Source organism: Labeo rohita, chromosome 23, assembly GCF_022985175.1.
Source record: "Labeo rohita strain BAU-BD-2019 chromosome 23, IGBB_LRoh.1.0, whole genome shotgun sequence".
NCBI lineage: Eukaryota > Metazoa > Chordata > Actinopteri > Cypriniformes > Cyprinidae > Labeo > Labeo rohita.
Genome location: NC_066891.1, coordinates 5,012,765 through 5,039,008, shown reverse-complemented (window position 1 = coordinate 5,039,008; position 26,244 = coordinate 5,012,765).

The following is a 26,244-nucleotide window of genomic DNA, read 5'->3' as shown; positions in this document are numbered from 1 at the left end:
CGATTTGAGTGGGCAAATGCTCACATTCGATGGTGTCTGGCACTTTGGAGAGGTGCTCTCTTCACAGATGAATCCCGGTTTTCACTGTATAGGGCTGATGGCAGACAGCGTGTATGGCGTCGTGTGGGTGAGCGGTTTGCTGATGTTAACGTTGTGGATCAAGTGGCCCATGGTGGCGGTGGGGTTATGGTATAGGCAGGCATATGTTATGGACAACGGACACAGGTGCATTTTATTAATGGCATTTTGAAAGCACAGAGATATTGTGACGAGATCCTGAGGCCCATTGTTGTGCCATTCATCCACGACCATCACCTCATGTTGCAGCATGATAATGCACGGCCCCATGTTGCAAGGATCAGTACACAATTCCTGGAAGCTGAAAACACCCCAGTTCTTGCATGGCCAGCATACTCACCAGACATGTCACCCACTGAGCATGTTTGGGATGCACTGGATCAGCGTATACGACAGCGTGTTCCAGTTCCTGCCAATATCCAGCAACTTCACACAGCCATTGAAGAGGAGTGGACCAACATTCCACAGGCCACAATCAACAACCTGATCAACTCTATGTGAAGGAGACGGGTTGCACTGCGTGAGGCAAATGGTGGTCACACTAGACACTGACTGGTTTTCGGACCCCCCCGGATCCCCCCCAGTACAGTAAAACTGCACATTTTAGAGTGGCATTTTTATTGTGGCCAGCCTAAGGCACACCTGTGCAATAATCATGCTGTCTAATCAGCATCTTGATATGCCTGTGAGGTGGATGGATTATCTTGGCAAAGGAGAAGTGCTCACTAACACAGATTTAGAACAATTTGTGAACAATATTTGAGAGAAATAGGCCTTTTGTGTACATAGAAAAAGTCCTAGATCTTTGAGTTCAGCTCATGAAAAATGGGGGCAAAAACAAAAGTGTTGCATTTTTAATTTTGGTCAGTGTATACACACACACACACACACACACACACACACACACAGAAATTAATATACTGTATAAAGGTTTATAAAAATTAATATAAAAATGTCAATCAATCGATAGGTTCCTGAACAAGAAGTACACACAAATGTTCAACCAAAGTTTAAATTTCTACTTAATGTGACCTCTGATACGAACATAATTTTATTAAAATATTTGTAAACAATTATTATTTAAAGAATTTTTAATTACATATATATGAAAAATTACATATATATGAAAATTACATTTTATTTATTTTTGAACAATTATTATTTAAATTTATATATATATATATATATATATATATATACATATATATAATTAATTTTATAATTTAAAGTCTATAATTACATAATGTACTATATACGTAATAAATAATATATAATAAATATATATAATTAAAATGTTATAAATTATATAATTATTTATAAAAATGTTAGAAATATAAAAAAGTCACATATCACAAATGTTTCTCTGTTTATAATCACTCGATAGTTTCCTGAACAAGGTGTAAAGAGGTTTAACTAGTTAATATGTTGCACAAATGTTCAAGCAATGTTCCAATTTCCGCTGAAACTTCCAGTGGGCATCTCAAAGGCAGCGCTGCACAATGAGAGAAATATACTACTCCACTCCTGCCTGCAGATTTTTCTCATAAAAAAGCCTTTGATAGTTTAGCCATCTGGTCAAAGCCTTGAAAAAATCCTCATAAAAGAGGCCCAAATAAGGTCAGAGGTCACCCCCTCCCAGGGTCAGGAGGCCCTTGATGGTTGTTATAGTGGACTTTGCTGAAGTTGTCAACCACAATCCACATGAAAAATTAATGCACGTCCTCCTTTTTAAACATGTATTTCATTACAGTTAACAAAAGCCGCGGCTCGAGTTCTCTGGACTGAAGCGGCAGATCGGCCACAAAATTGATCTGTGGCTGTGGAGAAAATGAGATTAGGACAAATATATCACATGTAATCAGTGAAAAAATTGATTTGATGTGTCCAGAAGCTTGTCCTTCTTCAAAATAAGCCATTAGACTGAATGTTAATGATATGTTTCCTTGCAACACAACGTAAAATGTCCATCTGAGGTGATAGATCATGATTTGACGTATTTGTTTAGGCATACGCTGTCATTTATCAACCAGTGCAGTGACTCTACACATTCCAGGCATAGCTGCCGTTTAAGACTGGTTAATCTGGGAGATCTGGTAAGAGACATGGACCAGCAAATATAATGTCCTCAGATAACCAGACTTTGCTGGTAGCACTGAAGGGTCATACATGAAATCTGCATATTTAAAGGGATGTTTCACCCAAAAACGAAAAATCTGTCATCATTTACTCACTCTTATGTCATTCAAAACCTGTTTGACTTTCATTCCTAGTAGAACATAAAAGGAGATATTAAAAAGACTTTTTTTCCCATACAGTAGATGTCAACTGTCATCAAAACGGATTGGTTACTATAACATTCTTAAAAAATCAATCAATCAATCAATCAATCAATAATAATAATAATAATAAAAACATTTCACAAATGAATGAATACATGAATGAATAAAAAAACGTTAACTTTTTTATGTGGACTTTTTTAATAATAAAATTACCTTGCCTTTGTATTTGGATTTTTAATAAGTAAGTAAGTAAGTAAGTAAATAAATAAATAAATAAATAAATAAGCATTTTAACTTTTTTACGTGGACTTTTTTAATAAAATTAAATTAAATACAATTTTTAAATAATAATAAAATACGTTTGACTTTTTTGGGATTTTTAAATAAATAAGGAAAAAAATAAATAAATATTTTTATGTGAACTTTTTAAATAATAATCATAAATAAAACAAAACACAATAAATGAAAACAAACCATACAGTTTTTTATTACACTTTTATTTGGATAAATAAATAAATAAATAAATAAATAGAACATTTTAACTTTTTTAATGTGGACTATAAAAATATTTAAATAAAATAAAATAAAACACTTTGCCTTTTTACTTGGATTTTTAAATAAATAAATAATAAATGAATAAATACATAAAACATTTTAACTTTTTTATGTGAAATTAAAATAAAATAAACAGTTTGACTTTTTAGTTGGATTTTTAAATAAATAAATATTAAATTAATAAATACATAAAACAACGTAACTTTTTATGTGGACTTTTTTAATAATAATCATAAATAAAATAAACAAAATTAAATAAAATAATTTTGACTTTTTATTTGGATTTTATAAATAAATAAAAAAATAAAAACAAACCATACGTTTTGACTTTTTATTTGGATTTTATGAATAAACAAACAAACTAATACAAACTAATTAATAATTCATTCATTCATGCATTCATTCTTCATTCATGACTCTTTATTTGGACTTACAGTACTTACAACTGTAAATGGTAAATAATTTAAATGCTCAGCTGTTTCAAGTACAGACACATTTTTAAAACATTTTCATGTGTTAACATGAGACTATTGTGAACTACACTGATGACAAATAACTAGAAGGTTCATTCACCTAAAACAACAGTCTTATTTATTTAGCCAAATACATTTCTCCTTGTAAAGCCCCATACTCCTTTTTACCTCCATTGTATGTGCCTGGATGAGTCCAGATTCATTTCTGAGTTCATTAATGTTATGCCACAAATGCTGTTTTATATTAAACCCAGAACATTCATGTAAATGTCTGAATGATTTCATGTTTTATGACATGTTTGGTGCCATCTACACGAATAGTTTCTGCTTTCTTGAACTAGCAGTTAAATCTGAACTGCTTCAAAAATATGGGTTGGTTTAGAAACTCGTAAAGTCAGGGTTGCATTCTTATCATCTACAGAACATATAATGGTGGAACGACAAGCCTGTGGTTAACCCTGACCTATCCAGGGCTTGTTATTACAAAATGACTGCAGATGAAAGGCAGACGCTGGAAACAATCTGTTAAGACTTTATTTCAGCTACCGCAGCATTTAGGAGTTAATGGAAATGGCACTTTTGAATCTTTTTACATGGGATTCAGGATGCTTTGGATCTCACATCACTAAAGAAACCCTCCAAGAAACCTAAAAAAACTGATTAAAAGAACAGTATGCACTGTAAATATCAAAATACTATTGTATGTCCATCTAATACATCAGTGTAATGCCAAAGTACCTTTTTTGGAAGAGAAAATATACCACTAATACAAAATAAGATGTCACATTTATTTCTATCACATATCATAAAATGTATTAATTAAATAAATAATTAAATATATATTATAAATATAAAAAAATTAATACAAATAATTTAATATATAACTTTCTTTTCATTTTATTTTTTATTTTTTGCAATAAATGTGTTAAGTGTAATAAGAATTCTGTATTGGTCACTTTTTTTTAAGATAAAATAAAATAAAATAAAATAAAACTAATATCTGAAATTTAAAATCAAAACGTTTTAATATATTCCTCTAATGCCAAAGTACCTTTTTTCATAAGAAAGGTGCTTTTGGTTATAAAAGTATTCAGTATTCCATATTGCTCATGTAAAAAAAAAAAAAAAAAAAAAAATCTGAAATTAAAAAAAAAAAAAAAGTATTTCATATAACCCGCTAACTACCTTTTTTCATAAGAAAAGTGGTTTTGGTTATAAAAAAAAAAAAAAAAATCAGTATTCAATACTGCTCACATTTTCTAACATAAAATAAAACAAAATAAAATAAAATAAAATAATAAACCTAATATTTGAAATATATCGTAATAGTTTTTCATATATCCTGCTAATGTCAAAATACCTTTTTTCATAAGAAAAATGGTATTGGTGGAAAAAAAAAAAAAAAAAACTGTATTTAATATTGCTCAAATTTTCTAAAATAAAATAAAATAAAATCTGAAATGTAAAAAAAAAAAAATAAAGGTTTTAATACGTCTCTCGCTAATGTCAATACGTTTTTCTATAAGAAAAGTGGTTTTGGTTAAAACTAAAATTTAGTATTCATATATATATATATATATATATATATAGCCTCTAATGTCAATGTCCCTTTTTATTCAGTGTTCAATATAAGAATTCCATATTTTCCTAGCCGTCCCACAATTCCTGTTCCCAAACTAAAAAAAAAAAAAAAATTATGAGAAGATGCACTATAAACATTTCCCTGAGATCCCTCTATCAGTCAAGTTCCTGTTCCTCATGTCACAAAAATACAAACACATGTTTAGCACTGGTCTACTCGTCATCACGGAAAAATATGAACCAGATGTGTTCATTAGGATGAGCCCTGATCTGCAGCGCGAGCCGAACGCAGTCTCTTCAGCTCATCAGATATATTTACTTCTGCGGTGTATTGATAGCAGCTTCAGAACGGCAGCGATTGACTCTACGCCTCACTTCAAACCAATAGAGGCAACAGCAAATGATACTGGCGGGGGTGTCCGGTTTCTAAGGGAACAGTGAGGCTTCTGGGATACGATGTGCTCCATTTAACACCACGGATAGACATGACTGACCAAAACTATACACATACATACAAGAGAGCACTCACAGCACAACATCAAGCGTGAACTATGATGCTCTTGGGTTACCTGTGAGGACACACACTGAGGATAGCACAGGTACGATAGATTTATGGCTGACAAAAAAAAGGGTGGCAAGTTTGAAGGTTGTACAGGGTATGGATACTGCTAAAATAAAATATACTTGGATAAAATATAATAAAATAAATAATTAAATAAGAAAAAGACCCAGGAGACTAAACAATATTACAAAAATTATGATAATACAAAATAAAATTAATAATTACAAATAGGACTATAACTTAACACTAATATATAAATAAAATAATAATAATAATAATAATCTAAAGACAAAAAGCCCAGACTTAACACAATAAAATAAAATAATAGAATGAATGAATGAATAAATAAACAAATAGAAAAGAGAGAAATGCCCAGACTTAAATTGTAAAATAAAATAAATTTAAAATTAAATTAAATTAAATTTTATTTTATTTTATTAAACTAACGAATGAATGAATACATACATACATACATACATACAAGAGAAAAAAGCCCAGACTTAACAAAATAAATTAAATTCAAATAAAATAAAATTAATGAATGAATAAACAAAAAAGCCCAGACTCAGAAAAAATAGTTAAATGAATAAATAAATAAAAAGAGAAAAATTAAAAAATGAACATATAAATAAATAAATAAATAAATAAACGAATGAATGAATTATTTAATTAAAAAAGCCCAGATTTTAAAAATAAAATAATGAATGAATCAATGAATGAATAAATAAATAAAAAGAGAAAAAAGCCCAGACTTAACACAATAAAATAAAATAAGATAAAATAAAATAATGAATGAATGGATGGATAAATGAATAAAAAGAGAAAACGCCCAGACTTAACACACTAAAAATAAAATAAAATAAAACTGAATGAATAAATAAAAAGAGAGGCCAGACTTAACACTTGACACAATAAAATAAAATAAAATAAAATAAAAAGAAATAAATAGAAATAAAATAATGAATGAATGAATGAATGAATAAATAAAAAGAGAAAAAAGCCCAGACTAAACACAATAAATAAAAACTAAATAAAATAAATAATCAACTAAAGTGACATAATAAAATAACTATTAATTGAATAAAATACAAATAATAATTAATAAAATAACCCAGACCTAAATAAAAAACATAATACATACATACATACATACATACATATATACATAACGAGGAGAAAAACAACACAGACTTAACAATAAAATGAAATAAAAATAGCGCAGACTCTTAAATAAAATAAAATAAAATAAAATGAATAAATAAAAAGAGAAAAAAAGCCCAGACTAAACACAATAAATAAAAACTAAATAAATAATCAACTAAAGTCAAATAACAAAATAACTATTAATAGAATAAAATACAAATAATAATTAATAAAATAACCCAGACCTAAATAAATACATACATACATACATAACGAAGAGAAAAACAACACAGATTTAATTAAAAAAAACAAAATAAAAATAACACAGACTCTTACAACACCAACTTTCTCACTAAAATTATGAGAAAAGAAATTCACATTTGCATTAAAATACATTTTTAGACAGACAACAGAAGAAAGCGAATAAAATTAAATAAAATAATAAAATAAAACTGTAAAGAGAACAATAGCACAGGCTCTTATAAACCAGCACTCCCACTGAAATTATGAGAACGGAAATTTCCATTAGAGCATTTAAACAAATGCCCATGAGTATTTAGCATTCCTAAGGTTTTAGCTCGTTAAAATAAAGCAATATGAGCGTCCTGATTAAAAAAATAGGCGGGAAATTCCACGTGACAGTTACAACTAAAGAAGTATTTTCTCATAATCAACATGATCGGAGAGAGGGAAAACAAACAAACAGTATTTCTCACAGAGCTCTGCCTGAGGGGGCCGGGCGGGACGGGGGTCTTCATTATACCATGTGCTTATTAATCTTCTCTAATTGCAGGTTTCTGTTTCTCAAACTGCGGCAGCTGGATTTTTATCATTTGTCATGAGTTTGGAGTCCAGCTGGCCATCTACGGCTCTAGTGATAACACGTCTCTGAAGTAATGACCCAAAAAATTACAAAAATGAATTATTTCATTATTTACTCACCCGCATGTTGTTTCAGACCTTCACACAGATTCTTCCCATACAATGCAAGGCAGCGATCACAGCTCTCAAACCCCTAAGAGAACAAGGAAACAAAAATAAGTTGTGTGCTATAGCTTCGAAACAATGTTTACTCAGAAATTATTTCACAAATAATTATGCAGAAACACCAAGTAACGCATTGAATCAATTCATCTGAAGATGATTTTTTTAAAATTATTATTATGTTTTTTTATAATTGTTTTTATTTACATTTTTAATTAATTATACTTTTTAATTATTTTTTGCAGTGTTCTATATATATATATATATATATATATATATATATATATATATATATATATATATATATGTATCAAATTACATAAAATAAAATAAAATATATTTTTATAAATACATAAATAAATAAGGATGACAAAAACAACACAGACCTAACATAATAAAGCAACAAAAAATAAAAATAACACGTAAAATATTTAAAATGACAACTATAGCTAAAAGACCATTTTTTTATTTTATTTAAAAATTGTATTTTATTTCAAGTAACATTTTTTTATGCTTACTTTTAACTTAATTTAATTATATATATATTATTATTTTTTTTAATGATTTTACTTTTAATTTTCTTTTTTTTAGGTTAAGTATGATAACCCTGTTCTGAAGCAGTGTTATTTTACTATTATCGATATACTTTTATAGTTTTTGTTAATATTTTGATTTTATTTATATATTTTATGTTTTCATTTTAGTATAGTTTCATTTCAGTTAGTTTTAGTAATTTTGTGTTCATATTTATTTATTTTTTATTTTATTTTATTAGTGTTTGCTATGTTATTTTACTTTTATTTTAACATATTTTTATGGTTTTAGTAAATGATAAAAAAAAACAATCTTCTGAAGTCATCCAGTACGTTTGTGTGACAAATAAACACTAAATTAAATTATTCCTAAATTATTATTTATTTATTTTATTATTTTTTTTTTTAATTTTTTTATTTCAACACATTTTTATGGTTTGAAGTAATTAAGTATGTCTGTGTGACAAATAAACCCAAAATTAAATAATTGCTTTAAAAAAATCTATATTTTATTTTATTTTATTTTATTATTTTATTTGTATTTTTTTAAACACATTTTTATGGTTTTAGTAAATTATAAAAAGCCTGTTCTGAAGTCATCCAGTACATCTGTGTGACAAATAAACCCAAAATTAAATTATTCATAAAAATTCAATATTATTTCTTTATTTTATTTTATTTCAGCAACTATTTCTGAAGTCATTCAGTACATCTGTGTGACAAATAAACCCAAAATTAAATAATTCATTTAAAAAAAAAATCAATATTTATTTTATTTAATTTCATTATTATTCTTTTTATTTCAGCACATTTTTTATGGTTTTAGTAAATGATAAAAACCCTGTTCTGAAGTCATTCAGTACATCTGTGTGACAAATAAACCCAAAATTAAATTATTCATAAAAATTCAATATTATTTCTTTATTTTATTTTATTTTATTTCAGCAACTATTTCTGAAGTCATTCAGTACATCTGTGTGACAAATAAACCCAAAATTAAATAATTCATTTTAAAAAAAAATCAATATTTATTTTATTTTATTTCATTATTATTCTTTTTATTTCAGCACATTTTTTATGGTTTTAGTAAATGATAAAAACCCTGTTCTGAAGTCATTCAGTACATCTGTGTGACAAATAAACCTTTAACTAAATAATGGATTAAAAAAAAAAAAAAACATCAACATTTACTTTATTTTATTATTTTATTTTTATTTTTTTATTTGTTTCAGCACATTTTATATAGTTTTAGTAAATGATAAAATGATATTTTATTATTATCTTTTTTATTTCAACACATTTTCTAAGGTTTTAGTAAATGATAAAATCCCTGTTCTATAGTCATTCAGTACATCTATGTGACAAATAAACCCAAAATTAAATTATTTATAAAAATTCAACATTTATTTATTTTATTATTTGAAATTATATTTTTTCCTATTTATTTATTTGAACACATTTTTTATGGTTTTAGTAGATGATAAAAACCTTGTTTTGATGTCAATCAGTACATATGTGTGACAAACCCAAAATTAAATAATTAGTAAAAACTCAGCATTTATTTATTTTATTATTTTATTTCATTATTATTACGTTTTTATTTCAACACATTTTCTAAGGTTTTAGTAACTAATAAAAACCCTGTTCTGTACGTTTAAGTATGTCTGTGTAACAAATAAAGCCAAAATGAACTTATTCATAAAAATTCAAAATTGAAACCCACTGACTTTTCCCTTTTTTTTTTTTATTCCTTTGTGTTCCACAGATGAAAAAGAGTCAAACAAATTTATGAGGATGAGTAAATGATGACCGAACAGTCATTTTTCTTTTCATTTCTCTTTAAGACGATCAAAGACAAAACCCTGCTCGATTCAAGCACAAAGTCTAAACGCTTACAAATTCATTTGAATGTACAAATCAAATAATTTGCCTATTACACGAGCGTTTATATCTGCATTTTCCAAACTGAGGTCATGGAAACATGCGATCAGCTTCAGATGCATTCGGAGCTGCATTCCACGTGTTGCACAAAGCAGGAATGCTCTTTTGGGAAGGAATGCATCATGCAGGAATAATTGCCCTCATCCCTCTCTGGGCACTCAGTTAAAAGAGATTCAGATGGTTTGTAATCTCTCCTCACCACCCCTCCTCCTATGAAGGAAAGCGCAAGAGGGGGCAGGGTGTGTTTGACTTGGGAGAGCCGATGGGTCAGTGGAGGGTGGGCTCATCGACACACCCGCAAACACACTAACTACATCAACCTCCCGCAATCAAATTAAAATGGGTCGATCAAAGTGTATCCAAAAGTGTAGGGATGCTAATCACAGATTGAACTCTACTGGGCCATTCATGCTCCCAAAGGTCAGCATTATGGGAAAACCCTGTTCATTGGCTGTGGCTCATCTTTTAGACTGGTCACATGGGTTGGCCTAACTTTTCACATCACATGATCAGACGTTATTATTGTGGCCGATCAGACTGTCTAGACTCACATCACTTGTAAAGCATGACGTCTTTTAATTTGATTCGAAGTTAGATTTTAGTGTCCAGTTGTGTAGTGTTCAAACCAGCCACCCTCTAATAAACTAAGTAGATTTCAATATTTCATTAACAATTAATTTTATTTACATCTATTAAGATGTTTTATTATATTTTTATTTTGTATATTATATTATATACTTTTTATTATATTTATATTATTTTTTTTTAACAATATAACAATTTCATAATATTATTATGCATGGAGACTGTATGTGTTAAAAATATTTCTTAGTAGTGACATTATCATTTTGAAATTTTAAATATGGCAATTATTATAGATCATAAACAACTAAACATTATTATTTAAAATAACTTTAAACAAAAATATTTTATTTTATTATTATTTTATTCAATATTTTTTTGTACATTTTTTTTCTATTTTAGGAAAATGTAATTAAAATTTAACAATTTTCAAAAATATAACAACTTTTTAGGGATATTATATTTTGGGATTTTTAAATACGATGTAATTGACACTGCTTATATTTTTTAAATAATTATAATCATTATTACGTTGCTATTTTTCTAGATCTAATAGAAATAGAAATTTCTATTTCTAATTTTTTTTAAAAAAATGAATAAAATCAATATTTAACAAATTTTCAATCATTTTACTTCAGTTGTAGTATTTTAAGGCTGCCAAGGTTAAATGGATAGTTCACTCAAAAATGTAAATTTTGTCAATATTTATTTTTTTATTGTATAATATATATTTATTTTTATTAAATCTTTAATGTTTTTTTCTTTGGTTTTAGGAAAATTCTGTTATACATATTTTTATTTTTACACACACACACATATATATATATGTATGTTACATTTGAAATAACAATAATTTTCCTTTAGTTGTAGTATTTTAAGGCTGCCAAAGTTAAATGGATAGTTCACTCAAAAAATATTTTTTTTAGCATAATATATATTCATTTTATTAATTTTTTTCTATTTTATAATGTAATTATAACATAACAATTTTCAAATTCTATCATAATTTATTTTTCTAATCTTCTCAAAATAAACAAAATTACAATTAAACTACTTTTCAATTATTTTAATTTAGTTGTAGTATTTTAAGGCTGCCAAAGGTAAATGGATAGTTTATTCAAAAATTAAATTTTTGTCATCAGTTTATTCAAAAATTTAATTGCTGTCATAATTTCTTTTTATTATTAGCATTTTAACAACTTTGTTGTAAACGTGTATGACTTTCTTCTGTGAAATATTACTTTATTTTTTGTTTGTTTTTTGCCTTTGCTTGATAGAAAATATATTTCCATACAAGTTTGATGATGAGCGAATGATTTTTGGATGAACTATTTAACTTGTTTATCTAATTTGCTTACCCATTCCGAGCTACAAAATTGTCTAGTTATCTTCAAGTATGTGAGTGAAGTACAGGATAATGGCTTGAGTGGTGATATTTAGCTGTTTGTCTAGTTGTTTACCAGTTGTTTACATCTGGACTGTGTCCACTTGTAGCTGTGTGCCTCTATATTTGGCCTCCTGATGCTTTGATAAGGCAGCGTTTCTCTGTAACCGTCTGGCATCTCGTCACCTCCCTCACACACACACACACACACACAGGATTGCTGTTGATGGTGGGAGGTCTGGCGACCCGCCCTGGTGAGCGCTGGAAGAGGAAGATGCTCTTTTTAAGGGACAGACCCCCTGCGATCGGCTTCGTCTGACTCCAGACAACATCCTCAGGATGAATACAATCTCCATAGAACTCAAAATTCACATACAAATTACAATCCTGTCATTATTTACTCATCCTCATGTCATTTCAAACCTGTACGACTTGCTTTCTTCTGTAAAACACAACAGATGATACATGTTGCATGCTTAATATATGATTTTTTTAGTAAATCTGGACTACTGTTGTCATTACCTGTAATAAAATATTGACATCACCTAATCTTTTAAATATTTTGAATGATATTCCTACTGAATTGACTAAAGTTTGGGTAGATATTAGTTTATAATATGATAATAATGGCAAAATGGTGTTGACTGAGCTGTATTATGCAACTAAATATGTCATTTTTCTCATTAGGATTGTAGCATATATGCATGAGGTGTAGCATGCGCTCTTCTACTAAGCCGCATGCAGCTCCGTGTGTCAGTGCTGTGGATTCAACTTCTCTTGCTTTGTCACAGCTCTACTAGTGGTTGCTTTGTGCAACTGCAGGCTGTGAGTTACTTTTCTTTCTGGGTGTACAACAACACAACACAAACTACATGATAGTGGTTACTTTAGAAAATTGGCTCACGTTGGATCCATGGCCTTGTGGGCAACAGTCAAGGTCCATTCTCCTCTGTCCCATTGCTTTTTCTGCTGTGTCCTATTAAAAATAATAACAATAAATAAATAAATAAAAATAAAATAACTTTTATATTAAAACACACAATAACAGACCTAAAAAGTAATTGCAAATATATATTCAAGAAATTAAAAAATCCTTGAAAATATGCATTTATACTTGTAAGTATAAATATACTTCATATTTAAGATATAGTATTTTATACTTTTAAGGATTATTAAGGATAATTAAGAATATAATTTATTGCATTTTTGCACAAATTTATTTTGGGGGAAAAATCCTAAAGCAATCAAAGAAATACAATTTTATCAAAAAGATTTTCACCTGGTGGCCATTAACAAAAACAAAAAACAAAAACAACAAAAACAAACAGAAAATAAAACATTCCTGACAGGCTACAAGTATATTTACATATTTTATACATATTTAATTATATAAATATATTTATTCATTGCATTAACTTTTAAAAAATCTAAAGAGATGCAAAGATTATTTAAATATTACTAAAAAGATTTTAACAGTGGTCATTACAAAAAAATCATAAATATATAGACTTCAAGCAAATAAAACATTCTGCAAAAAATCTATTTAGAGATTTTATAAATATATGAAGAGATCATTTGCAAAAACAGATAACTGTTAAATGTTCAAAAATCATGTTTTTTATGTTATATGTTTTTTTATGTTATATGTTAGTTAGCTGTGTTTTTTAATTATTTTTTACTTTATATCAAAATAACCCAACTGCAGTTTGATTGAGATTAATTGGAATGCACAATGAAAAAAATTTGATTGATTTGAATGATTTACTAAAATCATTAAAAACTTATCAGAGTTATCTGTTTTTGCAAATGAACTATTCATGTATAAAGATATATTTAAGCACATAAATATATTTACCTATTGCATTCTAATATAAAAAAAACTTTTAAAAATATTCCAAAGGGATTTGGAGATTAGCAATTAAATTTGATCAAAACGATTTTCACAGTGGTCATTACAAAAAAATCATAACACATATAACTTTAAGCATGTACAACATTCTTCAAAGGATACAAACTATATCTAATTATATATTTGTATTATATCCATTATATTTATATTTTATTATATCTAAAAGATGTTCTCCTGATGGACAATAAAATGGGGATATTTACTGAATTTATTTATTTATTTTTATTTAGCTACCAACCACATACAGTGTTCTAAAACCTATTAGAACACCATAGCAACACCATGACAACCATTCAGACAAAAGGTTCCAAATTTAATTTGAAGAAATTCAAATTTTTGAATGATGTCAGGAATTCCCCAAGCGTTCCATCAGAATTTATTTAAAAAAAAATCACAACAAGGTGAAGCAGAAAGCTCTTATTTTGCAACTTTTGCAAATGATTATAAGCTATAATATTTTACCTCTAAGGTTTAATGCGTGAAATTTGAATTTTTTATCCCCTCAAAGCAAAACGTCCCTAACTTCCTGATTGCCGGTAATGCTTTTGACTCAGCAGTGAATGGTGTCAAGTATGATTGTGATACCTCCATAGAATCTCCCGGCCGTATGACCGAACTCACACCCCCGCTGAGGAGATAATTAAACAATTTCAAGGACAATAGACAAGCTCTGCCTCCCCCGACCACCTAACGCTGCCTTCCTGCGCAGTTGTTCTGGATTAGAGCCCCTCCAAAAACCACTGAAAGATCAAGACCAACAAATCTGTTGTGATTTCCTTCAAGTTAGTGAAGTCTGACTTCTCAAAATACGGGTAGACGAGTTTAACATACATGAAAACCTCTTCACTGCTGTTGATTTGGGACTCTAATTAGGAAATGAGCTTGTTAACCTTTTCTTTTGGAGTGTCCTGAGAGGTGAAGAGCGGTTAGGGAGCTTCATGGCTGAGCTCACTGTAATGTAGCACTTGAATTCGTCCGTCATTCAAGCGTTGGGAAACAGTGCTTCTCTTGATATAGCTGACTGCACATACGAGCCGTGTATAATTACTGACCGCTCCTGTGTGAACTTGTGCACAACTTGTGTCCCACCGCAGAGAAAGCGCGATGGAAATAACTAATGCTTCCCTTCACAAACTGTGCAATTAACACCTTGTTAAAGGTGCATAAGGCCTTACATATGGAAACTATTATACAGGCTGAAGTTTCAGTAGTCTAAGTCATTAAATTTTCTATTTCAGGGGACACAATAATCTGTTTTGGGACACTTTGACTATATATTTATCCTTTGTCTTTAATTTTTTTAAATAATATTACACATCAAGAGTATAGAATTATCAACACCAATATCCAGTGACTATTAAATTGTCCCTAGCAATAATTTTGATCAAGAAATTAAATATAAGTATACATTTTCCATCTCAAAAATATATCTAAATTACAACCTATGCTCTCAATGTCAAATGCTGAAACATTAATTCATGCGTTTATGACCTCAAGATTAGATTATTGTAATGCTTTATTGGGTGGTTGTTCTGCTCGCTTAATAAACAAACTCCAACTGGTCCAAAATGCAGCAGCTAGAGTTCTTACTAGAACCAAAAAGTATGATCATATTAGCCCGGTTCTGTCAACACTGCACTGGCTCCCTATTAAACATCGTATAGATTTTAAAATCTTGCTAATTACTTATAAAGCCCTGAATGGTTTAGCTCCTCAGTACCTGAGCGAGCTCTTATCGCATTATAGTCCCTCACGTCCGCTGCGTTCTCAAAACTCTGGCAATTTGATAATACCAAGAATATCCGAATCAACCGCGGGCGGCAGATCATTTTCTTGTTTAGCACCCAAACTTTGGAACAATCTACCCAACACTGTTCGGGACGCAGACACACATTTCTATAATTCAAATCCGTTAAAGGATTGTTAGGCTGCACTAATTAGGTCAACCGGAACCGGGAACACTTCCCATAACACCCGATGTACTCAGTGCATCGTCAGAAGAATGGCATCTACGCTAATATTAGTCTGTTTCTTTCTTATTCCGAGGTCACCTTAACCACCAGATCCAGTCCGTATCCAGATCAGATGGTCACTGCAGTCCTCCGGATCCAGTCCGTACCTAGCCCAGACGGTGGATCAGCACCTAGAGACGACCTCTACAACACTGAATGTCAGCGGAGACCACATCGACTAGATGAGCCCCAGAGACGGATCCCCAGTGAAGACCTCGTCACCTAGACGGCTATCGGCACAGGACCACGGGACCTGGCGAGTCCTCTGTGTCTGGCCAGAGGAGAACTGGCCCCCCGACTGAGCCTGGTATCTCCCAAGGTTTTTTCGATGGAGTTTTGGTTCCTTGCTGCTGTCGCCTCTGGCTTGCTTAGTTGGGGACACTTTATCTTCACTTTATCTTCACACAATATTGTATTTTATTTTGTTGTATTTGATTAACTTCCTTTACCTGAAAATTGAGTGTTTACTGTTGCCTTTTGCATTGTTGATGTACTATTTCCTATTTAATACTGTACAGCCGCCTTTTCATAATTCTGTATTGTTAAAGGTGGTATATAAATATATATATAAAAAGGTGATTTGATTTGATTTTTGATAACCACTGTTTTTTTAATTTCGTCCGCATCTAAAAGGTCATACCATTGATATTACATGAGAAGTAATGTAAAAACCAAGCACTTTCAAGAATAATAATTTCTCAAACATTTATTACAATAATATGCTGATAAATTTAACATTTACTCCAGTGTTATGAGATGACTGGATGTTTTCAACTGATTTCCTGTTTAACTGTCACCAACTGAATTCCAGTGATCAAACTTTTTAAAATTGAGTGAATTAAGCTACAAACTCGATCATAAAGCACAATGTTTCCATCTAACGTGTATTTTTTTGAGGTGCAGGTCGTAATATAAATGGAGTGTTTCGCTAGTTAGCTGTAAAAAACCGCTTACCTCACCTGAATATGTTCGTAGATTTGTGTTGGATGTTACGACGTGGAAAGCAGTTATATTCTGAATGGAAATATGGATATTTTATTTGTAAACTTAAAGTATTTTTCGCTTATTTCAGTTAATATCGTTAAACTATCGAGCTAAGCCAGTAAACCTACTGACAGCGTCGTGTAAACATCGTTGAAGGCGTATGAACAGACAACCCGATTCAATTGAGTGAGTCATTTACGCTGGAACCGCTCCGACTGATTCAAACTCAAAATCGATTCACTAGCGAAAACCGGGTCAAGAGCCATTCGTTTTTTAATTTCGACATCTTTTGTAATAGTTTTAAAAAGCAGGTAGTGATGGATGAAACTTTGAAGCTTATCAAAACTCCGAAACATTTAAACTATTCGAGGGGCTCCAATCGGACCGCATTTCGCGAATCATTTGATTCAGATCTGGACTTCGTTTATTTGATTCGCGCTTCGAAGTCGCAATCTGGAGCGCGGATCGCGAATCGCGAATCATTTGATTTAGTTTGGGTTTTCGGAGCACATGTAACAAATCATTTGATTATGATCTTTGGATTCATAAAGGAACTTCGGGTCAAGCGATTTCGCGAATTGAAAGATTCATGATTCACGCTCCGAAGCTCCGATCTGAAAAGTCGGTTCGCGAATCATTATTCAGATCGGGACTTTGGAGGGCATATCACGAATCTTTTTTTTTTTCGTTTTCTTTTTTCTTTTTAATTAAACAGTGCAAAACATCAAACCATTAAGGCTATACAGTTATAAAAACTTTTTTTTTTTTTTTTTTTTTTTTTTTTTTTTTTGTAATAAAAAACATTCATTTTAGTGAGAGATGTGTTGCCATGTTAACAAAAATAAATAAATAAATAAATACCTTAAGAGGACACATAAGATGGATATAGAGATACAGTTTTGACTGGTTTAGAGCTTTGGATTGTTTCCATGTACTTCTCTAGATCAATTTTGAAAGAAGAAAACAGAGGTTTAGAGACAGATTTTTGTTTATGTATGTGAAATTTAGCTAGCATGAAACACAAATTAATAAAATAAAAAAATAGATTAAAAAAAAACATTTAACACATAACAAATCTTCTGTCAATTCATGAATATATATATGTGTGTGTGTGTGTGTGTACATACATGAATATATTTACAATTTTGAATTATTTATTTTTATAATAATTTTTAGAATTTTCATTACTCATATTTCATATTTTATGATATATGAGTATTGAAAATTCTAAAATTATATTTATATATGTGACCCTGGACCACAAAACCAGATATAAGCGTCCGTTTTTTGAAATTGGGATTTATATGTCATCTGAATAAAGCTGAATAAATAAGCTTTCCATTGATGTATCGTTTGATAGTTTGTTATGGTTTCGATGTTTATTAGGACAATATCTGGCATCTGAGGGTGCAAAAAAAATCCAAATATTGAGAAAATCGCCTTTAAAGTTGTCCAAATGTTCTTAGCAATGCGTATTACTAATCAAAAATAAAGTTTTGGTATATTTATGGTAGGTAATATCCAAATGATTTTTGCTATAAAAGAAAAAATGATCATTTTGACCCATATAATGCGTTGTTGGCTATTGCTGCAAACATACCCGTGCTACTTATGACTGGTTTTGTGGTCCAGGGTCACATATAGAATAATACATTAAGATGACTGAAGTCATTTGTAGTCATCTGAAGGGATCTGTAATTTAAAACTCCTCCAAAAAGAGGCCCACTTTGAAAAGATAAACTCTGATGACAAATCTTCCGTCAACTTCCGCCTTGCCCTTTTAACTTAAGCTGTGCTTCACAATGCCTGAGGTTTCATATCCTGACTCACAGCAACTCAGGCATAAAATTGATGTTACCTATTCAGATGGTGACCCTTTGACTGGCCGTTCAGACTGGGTTTATAGTGCTCATTACATCCTGACTAACAGTCCAGGCATGAGAGAGTCAGTGGAAAGAACAGAAGCTGTGAAGTCTGAATGTTAAACGGTGACATTAGAACAAACCTGTAGGCCATGATTACAAACTGCACACGCTCATTCCCCCAAGTGAGAGGCTTGAATCCCAGACTCGCTAATTGGCTTTACTCACAGAGGAAGCATGTTCGGATGTGTCGGCTGAAGTCCCTGAGTGAGATTTACAGAGTGAAAGACAGATAAAAGTACACGAGGACTGCAGTGGATTTATCTTTAAATTGAGACATTGGAAACTGGAACATTCCTGGTGTTGACCTAATGACAAAAAAAAAAGTCATGACTTTTTTGATGCCAAAAGAAAAAGCTGCAATACCGTGAAAAGGATAATTTCGCATGACTTAATTTTTAAAAATAATTTTAGAGATTTAGAGCCATTCCTCCGGTCATCAGTGTCACATGACCCTTCAAAAATCATTCTAATGTGCTGATTTGCTGCTCAAGGTACATTAATGTTTTGTAGATTAAATATTTTTCAGATGAACAGAAAGTGTGGAGCTTTGATATGAAGTGACATTATAAATGTCTTTACTGTCATTTTTTAACTATTTAGCACATCCTTGCTGAATAAAAGTATTAATTTCTTACTTATCCAAGACTTATGAATGGCAATGTATCAAGGTTTTTTTTCACACAAAAACATGAATATATAAAACATGATATATAATATAATATAATATAATATAACAAAATAATAATAATAATAATAATAACAATAATAATAGAAAAAAATTGCATTTCAAAAATAAAAAAAAAATACATTTTTAAAATATATTGCAATTTATTTTAAATTGTTGTAATCTATCTATCTATCATCTATCTATCTATCTATTCTTGCAACTGCATGTTTATATCTCACAATTCTGAGAAAAAAGTCAGAATTGCGAGATATAAACTCGCAATTGCCAGAAAAAAATTCTGAATTGTGAAATGTAAACTCACAATTGCGAGGAAAAAAGTCAGAACTGCAAGATATAAACTTGCAATTGCGAGAAAAAAGTCAGAATCGCAAGATACAAAATCACATTTGTGAGGAAAAAGTCAGAATTGCAAGATATAAACTTGAATTTGTGAGAAAAAAAGCCACAACTGCGAAATATAAAAAAAGTCAGAATTGTGAGAAAAGAGTCAAAACTGTGAGATACCAAATTGGAATTGCGAGGAAAAAAGCCACAATTGCGAAATGTAAAATCTGAACTGAGAAATATATACTCGCAGTTGCAAGAAACAAGTCAGAATTGCGAGATACAAACTTGCAATTGCAAGAAAAAAAGTCACAATTGCAAGATACACACTTATAATTGCAAAACGCGCATTTACGAGAAAAAAGTCAGAATTGTGAGGTACAAACTAGCAAATGTGAGAAAAAACTTGCAATTGCAAAAAAAAAGTCACAATTGCTAGATACACATTCACAATTGCGAGAAAAAAACTGAATTGTAAGACAAACTCGTAACTGCGAGAAAAAAATCTGAATTATGAAATATAAACTCACAATTGCAAGAAAAAAGTCAGAATTGCGAGAAAAAAAAATCTGAATTGTAAGATACAAACTCACAACTCAGAGAAAAAAAAACAGAATTACGAAATATAAACTAACAATTGCAAGAAAAAGTCAAAATTGTGAGATACACACTCACAATTTCAAAACTCAAGATACTTACAATTGTGAAACTCACATTTGTGAGAAAAAAACGAATAATTGCAAAATATGCATTTGCAATTGCAAGAAAAAAGTCAATTGTGAGATACTGTATAAACGAGAAAAAAAACTCAGATTTGTTTATATCTCGCAAATTTGTGAAAAAAGTCAGAACAGCAAGATGTAAACTTGCTATTGTGAGAATAAAGGTCAGAATTGTGAGATAAAATGTTGCAATTACTGTTTTTATGTTTTTATTCAGTGGTAGAAACAGGCTTCTATATTTGACTGTTATAATTAATGGTAAAAAGAAAAAAAGAAAGAAAAAAACAACAACTACTAATCGTTGCCCATTTCCCCCAATAACTATCTGATATCTCATTAAGTATCAGGCTAGTTTCATTATTCCTGAGCAATAAAATGGTCAAACATTAATTTGAGAAACTTCTAAGCGAAATATTCCCAGACAACAGTTTCCTGACTATTACCACCTACATAGATCCTGAACGCAGAAGATTAATCTGTGCAGGAATCCTCTTGGTGAGGTGTTGACACCCAGTGTCTCATTTGAGCTTTTAGGGCAGCGCTGTTATCTCTCCGGCCAGGGTGCACTTATCACACAAAAGGGAACTGTATGTAACCAAACACAATAGGAGTGATTGAATGCATTCCTACATTGGTGTTGGGTTACGCCGGGGCCTTTTTAATAGATGATATCTGGCCCTGGGCTTGTGTGTCTTGTGTGTCTTGCATATGCATCTTACCCATTACTAAGAATTGGTGTGGTATTTACATAAGAGCATTTGAGGGATTCTTTTCACGCCGGGGAAAGAAGGAAGCCTATGAATGTTTTAGACAGGTGGAAACGATCAAGAGAAGCTCAAATGTCTTTCGACAGGTTGTGTGTTCGCAAAGCAACTGCATAATTCACAAACACCAGAAAAAGAGTGATGAGGAATGGGTGTCAAAACACAGCCGTTCTCTCAACCAACTGCACGAGGTGCTGGTTAAACTGTATTGAAGGAGTTCACATGCATGGTGGATAAAAAAAAAAAAAAAAAAAAAAAAAATGAAAAATGACAAAATAAAAATACATACCTAGAAAAACAACAGAAAAATAACTGAATGAGGTGCTATTTATACTGTATCTATGTTTCCATGCATGGTAGGCACTGTCAGGTCAAAATAAAAAAAATAAATAAATATATATATTTTTTTCTTGCAATTGCGGTCAAAATAAAATAAAATAAAATAAATAAATAAATAAAAATAAAATACAAAAAAAAAATAAAATAATAATACTTAAAAACAATAGAAAAAACAATGGCTTTTATTTTATTTAAGACGTTTGCATGCATGCTAGAGAAAGTCAGGTCAAAATAAAATAAAATAAAATAAAAAATAAAATAAAATAAAAAGGTACATTCTTAGAAAAACAATAGAAAAATAACTGAATGTGTTATTTTTAATAATTTATTTTCGAAATTTGCATGCATGCTAGACACAGTCAAGTCAAAATAATAAGAAAGTGCTTTTATTTTATTTAAGAAGTTTGCATGCATGCTAGATAATGTCAGGTCAAAATAAAATAAAATAAAATAAAAAACAACGGCTTTTATTTTAAGAAATTTGCATGCATACTAGAGAATGTCAGGTCAAACTAAAATAAAGAAAAAAATAAAAATAAAAATAAAATAAAACACTTAAAAACAATAGAAAAAACAAGCTTTTATTTTAAGAAATTTGCATGTATTCTAGGGAATGTCATGTCAAAATAATAAAAACAAATAATAATAAAATAAAATAAAATAAAAACAATAGAAAAACAGTGGCTTTTATTTTATTTAAGAAGTTTGCATACATACTAGGGAATGTCAGGTCAAAATAAAAATAAAACAAAATAAAATAAAATAATAAAAAAGTACATTCTTAGAAAAACAATAGAAAAATAACTGAATGTGTTATTTATAATTTATTTACGAAATTTGCATGCATGCTAGACACAGTCAGGTCAAAATAATAAAAAAGTGCTTTTATTTTATTTCTGATGTTTGCATGTTTACTAGAGACTGTCAGGTCAAAATAAGATATAAAATAAAATAAAATAAAAAACATTATACACTGTAAATGTGTATTTTATATAGCAGAAACCTGTAGACCAAAACATTTTTACCACAAGCAACATAAACTTGACGTGTGTCCAAACTTGTGATCCGTAGTGTGTTTCTACCAAAGCATATCTCCATAAATTTGAAAGAAATTGAGTGAAAGCAGAAGGCACAGTGATACAGCTTCACAATGGCCACATCATTAAAGCGTTTGCAGACTCTTTCACCCGTGAAGAGATCATCAGACCACCAACACATTGATAGTGCGGGTGGGTGGGATCTCATATGCTAATCTGGCAGATGTCCACAGATCTGGACGCACTCCAGGCCCACTATAAAAACAAAGCATCATTCTTCCATCTGGAAGAGCCACCGAGTGTCCACTCGCAGCGACCCGCCCTAAGCGTGAATATCAATGAAAAGAGAGGACGATACTTAGTACGCTAATGTGCATGTCTGGAAAAATGTCTGAGAATATCAATTTGACATTTATTTGATAAGCATTTTCTTAGTGCATCAATTTTGCCTCAGACGTTTCTCATAAAATTCCTTAGAATACAAAAAAGTGGTGGATTGCTATGAAATTTCTGGTGTTTTGGCCCATAAATAACTCATTTTTAAGCCTGTATCATACATTTCACTTTAGATTTTGCTCAGGTTCTTTCATTTAAAGAGCTGTTTCACTCATTTTCTCATCTGCTGGGTAAATATTATAAGTCTGATCATTTGGAAAAGTAATCTTCTTCTTCTGCATCCCATACAGTAATCTGTTCCTCTGACCAGGGCGTTTTTACTTCTTAGTGGAAGTTTCCACGTCTCTGCTCCTGATGGCCATTGTCTGTCTATTCATGCACTCAGTATTCATTTGCTCGTGGTTTCTTTCCTGTGTGCGGCGATGATTAGGGGTTTGAGCACTATGTTTTTATTAGCATGAGGTCAGCGGGTTCACAGCCAGGTTCTGACCAATGAAACAATGTGAATCGTAGGAATGAAAATTGTAAGGAAGATTCCGGTTCCAGTTCAAGATTACAATTACGTCATATATCTACACGCTATACAGTAAATTCAATATTTTTAATAAACTAGTGATGATTAAATAAAATAAAACAAAATAACACTGAATACAATACATACTTAAAAATACTTAGAAAAACAACAATAAAAAATAATAAAACAGATACTTAAAAATACCTAGAAAAACAACAATAATAATAATAAACAGATACTTAAAAATACAAATCTGCAAAAGGTGTTAACTAACCCTAAGTATAAAATAATAAAAAATAAAATAATTAGAAAAACAATAAAATAAATAAATAAATAAACAAATAAAACAGATACTTAAAAATACATAGAAAAACAATAAAAAACAACAACAAACAATTGCAACAGGTGCCAACTAACCCTAAGTATAAATCAAATCAAATCAAATCAAATAATTACAAAAACAATAAAATAAAAAATAATTAAAACAAATGCTTAAAAATATGTAGAAAAACAAGAAAACAAAATCAACTGTAATAGGTGCTAACTAACCCTAAGTATAAATAAAATAAAACAAAAAAAAATAAAATAATAATAATAAAATAAAATAAAATAAAATAAAATAAAATAAAATAAAATAAATAAATAAAACAGATACTTAAAAATACATAGAAAACTGCAAGAGGTGCTAACTGACGCTAAGTATAAAATAAAATAAAACTTAGAAAAATAATAAAATAAGATAAAATAAAAATAAAAATAAATAAAACAGATACATAAAAATACAAAAACTATTAAAAAACCAACTGCAGGAGGTGCTAACTAACCCTATGTATATAATAAACAAATACATTAATCACACATACACAATTCATATTTACAAAACTATTTAAATACATAAGTAGAATTGTAGACCAAAACGTTTTCAATATCATGAGAAAAAAAAAATGGTACATGCAATATTGTGTATTTGCCAATGCACACCTTCATATATATATATATATATATATATATATATATATATATATGCATACATACACACATACAGCATACACAAAAAATACCCTTAACTATATTTTATAATATGAACAATTAACAACTACAGTTTTTAAACCTCTCATTCAATTCAGGCTGCAAGTGCAAACAACTAGCTAGGAATGTCATCAAAATTATTAGTTTCAAGTGTTTTTTATTTTATTTTTATTTAAATTTAAACAGTTCTAGAATCTCAACTCTAATCCAGTGAGTTAAAAAAATAAATAAATAAAATTTATACAAGAAAGTTTCAGTTGGCTGAAATATTTCCTACATCAAGAATAGCACAGAGTTAATGGACTAACTGGCTGATGCAGGCGAGAAATAAAAGAGAAAAAAACAGTGGGAGGCCATTGTGAATCCTGTTGACCAACATGCTTCCAAAGAAAAGACACTGATTCGAGAGAGGATGAAACAATTTTCTACTTGCTAATGGTAGAGCTTAATTGCAAAGCCTGTTTTTGATAATCAAACAAGATCTATTAATAAACTTTGGCATCGTTTTGGCCTTTTCAGGCAGCACAGTTCATTTTATCTGTTTCCTTTCAGAGATAATGGCTAACGCTACATTTCCATCCTGAAATATCAGCCGTGGCATTTGCTGTCAGCTCCACTGAGGATGCAAGCTTGAATGGGCAGGTAAAGCAAACGAGGCCTTTGAAACGCACACAGCCAGGAGTCAGCCGGCAACACAGTTGGACAATGGGATAAGATGCGTGGAGATCAGATTTCCTTCATGTTTGTTTTCTTAGGATAAGGTATGCCTGGGCAAAGAAAATATTGGCCTTCCCTGTGGCCATCTGTCGAATGTGGTGGAATCGCAAAAAAGCCTAATGCTAATTTGTTTTATTATGCACAGGGCTTGAAAAGAGCAGACACCCTCATGACTGTTTCATTAAACTGCCCTGCCCCCAAATCAGACCTATCTGACCATATTCATACTATTCAAAACATGGTTTGGGGTTGCTGAATTTGGATATCCATGCTTTTTGTGCAAGCCACTGATTTGCATTTATCCAAGGTGGTTTACTTTAATCGCCTCTCTGGTTAAAAGTGGTTTGGTTGAGCATTTTTTACAGTGTGCAAGAAAAATTATCAAAAATCTGACACTGTTTTGCTAATGATAAAGTTGTGAAAATGTCACATTGTAAGATATAAAGTCATAATTACAGGAAATAAAGGTGCAACTGTGAGGGATAAAGTCACAATTACAAGAAATAAAGCTGCAACTATGAGGTACAAAAATCCCAATTATGAGAAATAAAGTTGCAGTTGTGAAAAAGTCACATTGTGAGATATAAGGTCATAATTACAGGAAATACAGTTGCAATTGTGAGGTATAAAGTCACAATTACAAGAATTACAAGGAATAAAGTTGCAACTGTGAGGTATAAAATCACAATTATGACAAATAAAGTTGCATTTGTGAAAAAGTCACATTGTGAGATATAAGGTCATAATTACAAGAAATAAAGTTGCTATTGTTTAGTATAAAGTCACAAT